We start from the raw sequence: 10,899 nt of genomic DNA on the forward strand, positions 1-10,899 counted from the left end.
TCTAGCATTCCCCATGTCCCAGCCAGCCAGTAGCTAGAAGAGGAGGAAGCTACAAGCTGTAACTGAGATTTAGGTTTGGGATAGATACATAAAGCATTTCCTGTTTATCCTAAATTAAAAAAAAAAAAAAAAAAAAAAAGGAAGGAGGAAATTGAGGAGCTCCCCCCTCCCCCCAAAAGGTAGGAGCTTTGATGATGCTCACAGGATCATGAATGAGAGGTCAAGTCAAAGTTTCTGAGACTCTCATTCAGTAATTGGTTACACACACACACACACACACACACACACACACACACACACGGTGTGTGTGGGGGGCTTTGCCCCAGGTCTAAGGAACTGGTCTCCCGTGTTACAGCAATGCCCTCCCTATGGGGCAGAGTCCTTCAAATGAGGCTTCGGTTAAGAGCTAAGATATTCTGGGTCTTAAGATCCTCAGAAGCTCCTGTCCTTCAAGTGTCTTGGACACTCAGCAGATGATAGCTCCAGGCTACCATTCTGGAGACCAGGGGATAACACACATACCCCAGGAGCATGCTGGGAGCTGAACAGAACACTGCAGGATCCCTGCTGTTTCAAAGCTCCACCAGCTGCAACAGGGAGGGGCTTCCACTCATCCCCTCCCGTTTGACCTTCATGATCACTCCAGGAAAGAAAAAAAAAAAAGGTATAGAAACCCACCAGCCACACAATGGCCTGGCATGCGCTAGAGTCTGGCTAGAACTCTGGGGCAGATTGACAACCTAGAGACTGGCCCTTCACCCCGTGCTGTGGGTCGGGACATCAGCAGCTCCTGAAGCTGTTCACCAACCACGCTGCACTAAATACCACAGCTCTGTTTTATCTTGCCCTTCTGCATCCCTTCCCCAGCACTCTGCTAAGATAATGGGCTTATAAGGATTATTTACAATGGTCTGAGCGCCAGGACAGGGACTGCCTTGGATTCCTGGAGGGCTACGTGGAATCCCAGGGCTCTCTACCCCCTACTGACGGAGCAACCCTTAGCCAGACAACTGAAGCCCCCACTCCCCAAGACTCCCTTTGCACTCTGCTTTAAGAATTGAGCACAGGGCTTGGGATGGGTCTCCAATGGCAGAGTATTCTCTGCACTATGTAGGAACCAAGCAGTCATTAGGTTAGCGTGGAGTACTAAGGTGGTCCTTGAGGCGAAGGGCTTCATTTTGATCTTAGTGTTGTTCTGAGTTCTGCTCTATGCATTTTCAATCTCCTCCTCCTCCTCCTCTGCTATGACCTTTCTCAGAGAGGAACAAGTGTTCCTTCACTTCCCATGCATCCAAAAGTGTACCCACCCATGCACACACATGCATCCTTGCACACTGCTAGTCTTCTGCCTCTGCCCACACACTAATTTTTGAAAACCCTAAGGGTGAAAATAAGCTAGGTTATACACAGACACACTGGTTCAAACTAGTTCATCCCATGCTTTTATACCAGCAGAAGAATTTCTCTAGGTGCTTGGATTAGAACGAAAAAAAAAAAATCATGTCCGTCACCAAAAGTTAAGAACTGGTGCGGAGAAATTGAGAGATGGCTTAGCCATTAAGCATCAGCTGCTCTTGTAGAAGCTCAGGTTCAGCTCCCAGCACCTATATGGCTTATAACCACATATAACAGGGGATGCAATATACTCTTCTGGCCTCTATGGTCTGCATGTGTAGGGTACACATAAACTCTGCAGGTACATACACAGTATAAATAAGCAAGTAAATAAATCCCCCTTTAAAGAAGTCCGAGTTTAAAGGCAGCTTCAGAAGTTATCCTCAGGCCCATCTCCAAAGCAAACCTTCTCGCGGTGACTGCTGGGTTTGTTTTTCATCCAGGTCACAAGGAGGAGCCCAGAGAATCCCATCAGCTCAGTCCAGTTCCTTCATCCCACATGTGCCATCTCTAGAAGTGCCTTTTGTCCTTGTCTCACTCTTCAGGGCTCCTACCCTGCCACCTTCTAGCATGGCCTAAGACACGGTTGAGGCAAGGCCTGCAGTTGCCAATACTGGAGCAAAACTCTGTGCATCCCCTAAGAACTTCCCACAGATAGGGCTGGTGCCTGGGGACAGAGCCCCGGGGCTTCATACAGGGCCTCAGTCTTGCCAAGGCCAGAGAATCCCATCTCCCAGGAAGCACAGAAGAGAAGAGCAGGCATCCCATGCCTTCTCCAACCCCACCGTCGCACAGAGCTCCAACGTGACTCAGAGCCAGGCACAGTCCTGGCCAGATGCCCAGGCTGACAAGCTAATGCAGGAGCTGAAGTACTCGCGCCAAGTTTATAAATGCCTCCAAGAGCTGTGCACACTCTCGCCTACAGAGAGCCATTTGTCTGGCACTCAACACATCTAACAATACGAGGGAAGGAGACTTTCCACAGAACTAAGACAATACACAACCAATGTGCCCAACTTTAAAAGGCTGCAGTCGTTTGAGCTGAAATCCAACATGACTGCGCTTCATCTTTTCTACAGAGCAGACCGTGTACTGCGTGCCTGAAGTCTTGCCAAGGTCCAGGACGGCGATTCCTTGCGTTCATAGCTGAGCTGTGCTTTGTGCATAACAGCCAGAAGTCATGGGTGCAAACAGCAGGCAGAGGTCCCCGGTGCCCACGGTCTGCTCCAGGCTACAGAACAATCTAAGCACTCAGAACTCCATGGTTGATGTCATTTTCCACATTCTCCCTTGCTCTTAGCTAGCAAAGTCATTTCTGTGGTTTAGGTGCTGGCTAAGTCATAGACCCACAAGCCCAGGGCTTACAGTGCATCCGTTCCTCCAGCCAGTGTCCGTGCTCAGACACCTTCCTTGCCTCGGATCCTCTGTGTCCTCCAACTGTGGTACCACACAGGCCTCTGTCAGGAAGCATTTCACACTCCCTAAACCCTATGGTCTGTCCTTGCACTCAGAGCACCCAGCATAACACAGACCAGTAATGTCCCACAAGGAGTTAGACGTGCAACCCCTGCCTCTTTAACATCTTACACAAGTCCCTCTCACACAAGCAAGGCCACCTGTATTTCCTTCACATGTAACATTTGGTGGCTCATCTATTTATAAAAACCTTAGGATTCCCATCGGTTTAAGATTAAGATCTTAAGGTTTAAGACCAAGAAGAATTTCATAAAGCCATTAGAGGCAAAGGGGAGGGGGGACTGAGAGATGGTTGAAAGCAAATCTTTAAACTCATCCTGATTCCTAGACAAGATCATCTCTGAGGAAAGACAGGGAGGGTCAAGGAAAGTCAAACTGGCGGGGAGCTTGCCATCATCCCAGCACTGGAGCCAGATAGGAGAGGCAGTGAGCAGGCCAACCACCTTGACGCGGGAGCCCTGGGTGCAGGCTGTGGAGACAAGCCCATCATGGTCCCAGAAGTGTGAAATGAAAACCATCTCCTCGTTCTCCTCCAAAGCCAATAATCAAACAAATCATAATTCAGCTATTCCAATCTCCCACTCTATGAAACAATTGCTAATACTCCATACCCCCAGAGAACTCCAGCCTCTGGGGGGGGGGAGAGAGAGGGAGAGAGAGGGAGAGAGGAAAGGAGGGAGGGAGGGAGGGAGAGAGAGAGAGAGAGAGATCATTTTAACTTAAATTATTCACTTCTTCAAATTTCATTCATTTTTTTTTTTCTTGAATAGGATGGGACTAATAATCCAGAATACCTGGCACTGCCATGGTACGTGGGCTCCACACACGTATGTATGAGGTACATCACTGAAAGCGGAATGAAATAAACCTGTCAGGTTGGTGTAGTTGGAAGTTCCAGTGAGACGCCCTGAGGTCCAGCTCTATGGGGTGCTGGCTAAGGCCGGCACCGTTTCTGAGAGTTGTCTATGAAGCACCGTGGCGAGTGGGTGAATTCTGGACTTTGACTTTCTGAGAGTTCACTTTAACCAACATCTAGGCCGGGGACAGTGTTGGCTATTGGGGCGTTTGCTTTCTGTCTTCCACATTTGGACTCGTTTGGTTGGTTTAGGCGTGGCAGGATTTTATAAGGTAATATAATTTAAAGGGCCCAGCCTAAGGCTCATGCCTCGTGACTGATACCACCATGGCTATAGGTTTCTATGTCCATGTGTGTGCTGGGGAGGCTGATCTGTCCCCTGTGTGCACCTGTGCCAATCTCTCTCCCCAAGAGGGACTGCCTTTGAAATCGAGCCAAAGTAGATCCTTCCACACAGCTTTCCCTGGAGAGAGGAACCATAAGGACCATAAGGTTACAGCATTCCTTGACAACTCTCAGCCTCCTGAAAATCCAATCCACTTATTGGGAGGTGGCCGTGACTCACAAGTGGAGAAAGCCTTGGACTAAGAAGCAGAAAGTCTGGATTCCAGACCTGATCTTGCCATTCTGTTACTTTCTAGAATCTTATTTCCTCAAGGTCTGTGATGGAGAGAGAAAATCAACTGCCTTCTGTGGTTGTTGAGAACATCAGCTGAAATCTTGCCAGTGATTGCATTTATAAACCATAAAGTATTATTCAAAATCGTATCATATTATTGATAATGGTCCCAAGCATTTTATAATAGGGAATGCGGTTCATTGGTTCATGCCATTCCTGGGCATAAAAGCACACTCAATATTCATTTATACTGAATGACTTATTATGCTTTCTCTCTTCAATGGTCTCCACAAACACGATTAAATGCTCAGTTGTCAGCCTGAGGAGCTCTGGGGAAGCAGTGAAGCCCTGAGAAGGTGGAACCTCACAGAAGGAAGTCAGGTCTCTAGGGGGATGCTCTTGAAGGGGACTCTGGGATCTCCTGTCGGCTCTCTTTTTGCTTCCTGGCTGCCATGTTGGACAGCTTTGTTGGACTTTTGTTCCCCACCACCTGGTTCTACCTCAATGCAAGTTCAAAGTACTGGGGCTGAATGAGTGTATGTAAAACAAACAAACACAACTGAAATTGTGAGCCCAATTAATCTTTCTTAGAAATTGGTCATCTCATTTATTTTGCTTCAGCAATAGAAAGCTGACCAACACATGCCCAGAATTCTAGAAGAGGAAGTGATCTTGGTGTTCTGCCAGAGTCTCGAGAGTCAATGAAACCAGAATCCCCTCCTTCGAGGGTACCCCAGCGTCTGAAAAGATCATTCTCCCACTATGAAAATAATCTTTAACTTCTGCTATTGGTCCTTACTGCTTCCTCCAGAGACACAGAGTACTTATGAAAACATCTCATACTTGGAGGAAACACCTTGGCCATAAACCATCTCTCTTTTAACCCCTCTAGGTTGCATAAAGAGGGACTGAAGTCTATAAAAGTATGCACTCTCACACACATACATGTGCACCTCCACACACATTCCTTTGTTTACTGTTCATTTTCTCTTCCCTTGATTGTGCTTTCTATAACCAAACCTGTACACATGACTGAACTCAGAAATTAGCACTGGTCTTTAGGATGTATTCAGGAGAAAGGCCTTATATCCTCCGCTCCTCTCCAAGGGGAGAAAACATGGGCAAACAGGTAAGACCCTCTTAAGTTTCAGCCTTTTCCAGAATAAACTGGATCCATGCCACTCTATCAACAAAACAGCTTTCTCCACGAGTGAGAAATGTTTCGTACATGTAACTGCCCCACATCAGTGCCAGGACATTATTCCTGATTACCTCGGCATGTGCTGACAGATGAGGCACTAAACAGTTTCTCATCACAATAAAATCTGGGAAGACTTCCGTGTAGAGTATATAATCACTATCCTTTGAGCCAACCACACTGACGTCCAGAAAAGGTTCAGAAGAGGATGAATAACCAGCGGCTCCACCCCCATCACAACAACTGCAAAAACTGAACACCTGTGACGTTCCAGATGCTGAGCTACAAGCTGGGCTTATAAAAGGATGTTCACTCCTCCAATAGGTGGTGACAACCACCCAAAGGGTAAGAATGCTTAAAAGATTCAGATGGGAGGGGGGGGGGTAGAAACAAACAAAGGGAAGGGGAGGGGATAGTGTGGGAGGGGAGGGTGTGGGAGGGGAGGAGAGGATGATGGGGGTTTTAACTGAGGTCTACACGACAGACACTGCTAAGTGTCTGGGCTGAGTCTTAACAGGTCACTGTTGGCTCCATTCTATGGACTCTGGGCTCCTAAAATTGAACAGTGCAAGCAGAAATGGGTGTTCTGAAATATCCACGGGAGGAGAGCAGGGTTCATCACTGGAGAGAGGATAGCTTGTGTATTGTATGAACACATCACCTGTCAATTAAAAAGCCTGTGGCCTATAGCTTAGGCAGGAAATATGAGGTGCAACATCCGGGAGGCAGAAAGAATCGTGGAAGTGTGCCAGGAGGGAGATTCACCCGGAAGATGTGACTAGCAGATGCCTGATACCTGAGCACATGTAGCCAGCCATGAGGCAGAATATAGGCTAAAATAAATAGGTTATTTTAGTGATGATCTAATAGAAAAAAAAACCTAGCAATATGGCAAAGTTATTCATAAATATATTTTGAGTCTGCGTCTTATTTCTAGGAGCACGAGGCTGGAAGGAAGACCTGGGCCAAACTTCTAGAAAAGCCTTTCTTCCTGAGGGTGCTTTTGTTAGGTATCTGACAGCAGCAACCAGGTAAGTAACTAATACGACCATCAATGCCTCCCATGCAGCCAACTGGGAATTCTCCCCGGCAGTATCAGTGAGCCCAGGCACTCTGCATGCGTGGACATTACTGTCCCAGACCAGGAGCAAGACACAGTGGGGCCACACAGTGAGTCCCAGAGAAACACACATAATTAGGGGAGCATCCTGCCCCCAAGTGCTGCTGCCTCAGTTAGGCATAAAACATGTTTACATCTCCAGACCTTCCGCCTTTTAATTAAAATGTTTGTACTTGGGAAGGCAACTTGATCAAGTCCTATACAGCTAACAGGGAACAAGCAACCTTGGAACCCTCAAGAGAACAGAAGGGGCAGAAACAGAAACTGGGATTGGGTTATGTTTACTAACCCAGGAGACGGGGTGAACTTCCTGGGACAGAGCATCTTGTGACACATTTCTGGTACATGGACAGCCTGTGATCCTGAACCACAGGGCACACCACCATCTGAGAAGGGAAGCAGATCGCTGGTTCTGGCTGGCTGCTGAGGCTGCAGAAAGTGCTAGTCCATCACTACCTGGATTCACTGGTGATCCACGCCCGACAGCTCTGAATCAGACTCACAGCATATCCTTATCGGTAGGGCAGAAGAGTGAGCAGATGGGAAACCTGGGACCCTGATGCCAGACCTCCAAGACAGACAGGACTGAGTCACCATGGAAGGGTCTCCAAAGTACAGGCTCGGGGACACCCATGCTCTTACTGTCCCTATTTTAGGTTGACAGTGAAAGCGAAGCCCTAAAAGACACCTAGTTTCACACTGTGAGTGTAACCACAGTAAGAGAAACCTGCTTCTGGTCTCAGGAGAGAAACAGGACAAAGCTGCCATGGGAGTGATTCTCCCTGGCCATTATGCACGATCCCGTGCAGGGCCCCGAGTGTGCTGATGGTGCTGACAGACATTTTCCTTCTGAGTCTGATGAGTCACAGCCAGAGCCAGGCCTACAGGAGCCCTCTCCATCTGGCTACCATAGGCAAAAGCCATGGCCCCGCCACTAGCTCCCCAGAGGGCTGCAGCTCTGCTTTCAGGCTGTAGTACAGAATCCCACCTTACTGTCGCCTCCCTGTACTGTCAGGCCAACCTGGCCAGAGTCCCTATCTGGGAACTGGCCTGTCTTCCTTTCACACATTGCCATGGTGACTCGCACTAAGATAAACACCAGAGACCTACGGATCAAAGAAGTACCTGCCTTGTGTGTTTGAGAACATCTCTCTAGACAGAGGCTAAGAAGGCCTGCAGACACACACCCCTGAGAGGCTCTGCTGGCCTTCTCTTCCCTGCCTCACCTTCCTCAACATCAGCACCGCTAGCTTTGGGAAGATGGGATGTAGATGATAAGTCTGGGGTCCAGAGGTTAACGGCTACCCAGTGGGATCTCTGATCACAAAGACAGAGCGGGCGAAGCTATACCTGGAACAGACCTGAATGCCAGCCAATGAGTCAGAAGGATGCCCCAGTCACCACTTCCTGCTTGTCAGGGCCGTGACAGCATAATCACACCCGTATTTATGGACGGGAGCTGGAGTGTGGGTCCAACCCACACGAACCCTTGAGGGAAAGGCACGCCACTTGTTCTGGAAGCACAGCTGCTTCTCTTTAGGGCAGCTACCTTCACCAACAGGGACCTCGGTGTTTATACTAACCCTGCCCTGAGGAAGGCTCTCTATATCAGTGTGGCCCCCGGGTAGGCTGTCTATACTAGCGTGGGTCCCAGGTAGGCTGTTCATTCCAGCAAAGACCTGAGGAAAATACCAGTATGACTTCCATACAAACATGGTCCCCAGGAAGGCCTTCCACATCAGCATGGCTCCTAGGAAAGCTTACACAAGCACAGCCCTTAGGAGGCACTCTCAACACACGTGCACGTGCGCACACACACACACACACACACACACACACACACTGCCAAGGGAGTGGAAAACACCTTCCCTTCCATAGCACACTGTACTCTGTGAGAGGTGAGTCCTCTGGCCTCAGCATGAGGCTGCAGGCGGACGCCATGCTCGGCAAGCCGTCCCAGCTGTGGCGGCTGGCAGAGAACAGCTGGATAAACACAGTGCTTCAGTGTCCAGAAACTTACACTCTCATTAAAGCCACTTTTAAGAGGTACCACAGCAGCAAACCACAAACGGCAGCTCCCGAGCTTGCCCTGAAATTCTCCTTCAGCCTGAATAAATCCTTCGCCCTCTAGTCTTAAGCTTGCATTCATTCTTATCCACTGCTTTTTAACGGAGTGGGCATGGGGACTGGTAAAATACCGTTATTGGAAAGTAGTTACAAATGAAAACACCCATTTCTAAAAATAACAGTTTATATATGAAACCACGATAGTAATAGCATGAACCAAAAACTCCAGTAAGCATTTAAGAACGTTCCTCGGTGCCACGGGGCCAATGGCTCTGGGCCTTCCGCAGCTTCCCAAGACCATTGGTGTTAGTTTCCAGAATGGGAGGGGAGGCCTGGGCCAGTCCCACAGCTGAGTCAGATCTGCCACCTGAAGACCAGCTTGGATACTACTGGAGTCAGAGTCAGGGACTTAAGACTTCCCAATGCTAGAGTAAGCTAACCGTTGGGAGACTCCTCTGCCCTTGTTTTAATTAGAAAATCATAGAATAACCAGGGGAAGAAAAGTCCCCTACTCATGCCTAGAGATGTGTGGGTGAGCCACCCAGAGGACAAGACCAGCCCTGTCTCATTAGTGGCAAGATTCCTGGTCTTTAGGGTAAAAATTGCTAGTACTGATAATATCCCTATCTTAACTTGGGCTATGACGTGTACAAGACTGGGTAGATTACACAACACAAATTGTTCTCTCACAGTTCTGAGAGCCAGAAGTCCAAGAGTAAAGCCAATTTGGTTCTTATGAGAACTCCTTTTCTGGTTTTCAGATGACTACCTTGGCAGTCTCTCACACGGTTTGTGTACGTATGCACATGAAGAGTAGGTTCTCTGGTGACTGTGTGCAAGGGCACTAATTCTTTCAGACTAAATTCATAGCCTATGACTTCAACTAAGCCCAACTATTTCCTTAGCAGCCCATCTCCAAATGCAACCATACTGGGATAAGGGCATCACCATGTATGTAGAAGAAGGAACATAAAAATGTCTTTTCAACAAAGCTGTGTATAATCAATCATGTATTCCTATGGTTTAGAAAGCAATGTTGGGGTCATTTCTTTTCAAGCAGAGAAGGTTCACTGGTTAGCTACCAACCCTGTGAAGAAGGGGTTCATGTTCAATGTCAATTTATAAGATGCTCATAGCCTTACTGAATGAAGCATTAAAACACCACCAACAACAGTTCAAACCCACAGTGCTGTGAGTCGTGTGGGCCTTTGTGGGTTCCTTTCTGTTGAGGTTTAGTTTATTGCTATGTATTTAGCGCTAAATACTGCCCCCCCCACAAGATCTGGTTGTGCCCAGTGAAGAGATCCTCACATACCCAAGAGATGCTATGTAACCTTGCTCCTTAATTTAAAACGATTGGTTGAATAAAGATGCCCACAGCCTGTAGCTGGGCAGAAGAGAGGTGGGGTCTGAGGCAGAGATTACAAGGAAGAAGACGAGAGAGGAAAGGGAGAAATAAGATGCCATGAGGTAAGTGGATCGTGAGCGCATGACCATGAGAGCTTGCATGGTAGAGTAGGAGGGGCCCAGGCAGAACATGGCAAGTTATATCTTGGGGTTATTGACTGGGAAGCAGACAAAATAGCAGAGAGGTCTGACATCTGTGCCTTTAAGGTATATTATAAATATAAAGGTTTTGAGTCTTTGGGGAACTAAAAGATCTAAGGTGGGGGAGAAACCCCCAACTTCTACCCCCAATAGTTACCACAACACTTTTCTTGTTCCTTTGGCTGATGATCAGCAAGGTATTAATATTCCCGTTCAACCCTAGAACAGCACTTTGTCCCCATTTGTAACATTTCTGGTCCTTTAAGGCATAGACATTAAATATCATCAGAACTACATGTAAAGTAAAGGTAAGCAGACTATGGCTGAGGAGCCTGAGGTACAGATGCTGACAGGGATCTAGGCAGTGGTTCTCAACCTTCCTAATGCTGTAAATCCTCTAATATAGTTCCTCACGTGGTACTGACCCCCAGCCATAGAAGTATTTTGTTGCTACTTTATAACCGTAATTTTGTGGTTATGAGTCATAATATAAATATCTGAGATGCAAGATATCTGACATGCCCAGAATGGCTAAGATCAAAAATTCAGGTGACAGCAGATGCTGGCGAGGATGTGGAGAAAGAGGAACACTCCTCCATTGCTGGTGGGATTGCAAGCTT

General features: G+C 47.7%; 1 protein-coding gene across 1 annotated transcript in view; it reads right to left on the minus strand.

Moving 5' to 3' along the window:
- Vangl1 (VANGL planar cell polarity protein 1) overlaps positions 1 to 10,899 on the minus strand; it is a 51,114-nt gene that overhangs the window by 11,680 nt on the left and 28,535 nt on the right. The gene's annotated exons all lie outside the window — the stretch shown is intronic.

Source organism: Mus pahari, chromosome 4 (genome assembly GCF_900095145.1).
Source record: "Mus pahari chromosome 4, PAHARI_EIJ_v1.1, whole genome shotgun sequence".
Classification (NCBI taxonomy): Eukaryota; Metazoa; Chordata; class Mammalia; order Rodentia; family Muridae; genus Mus; species Mus pahari.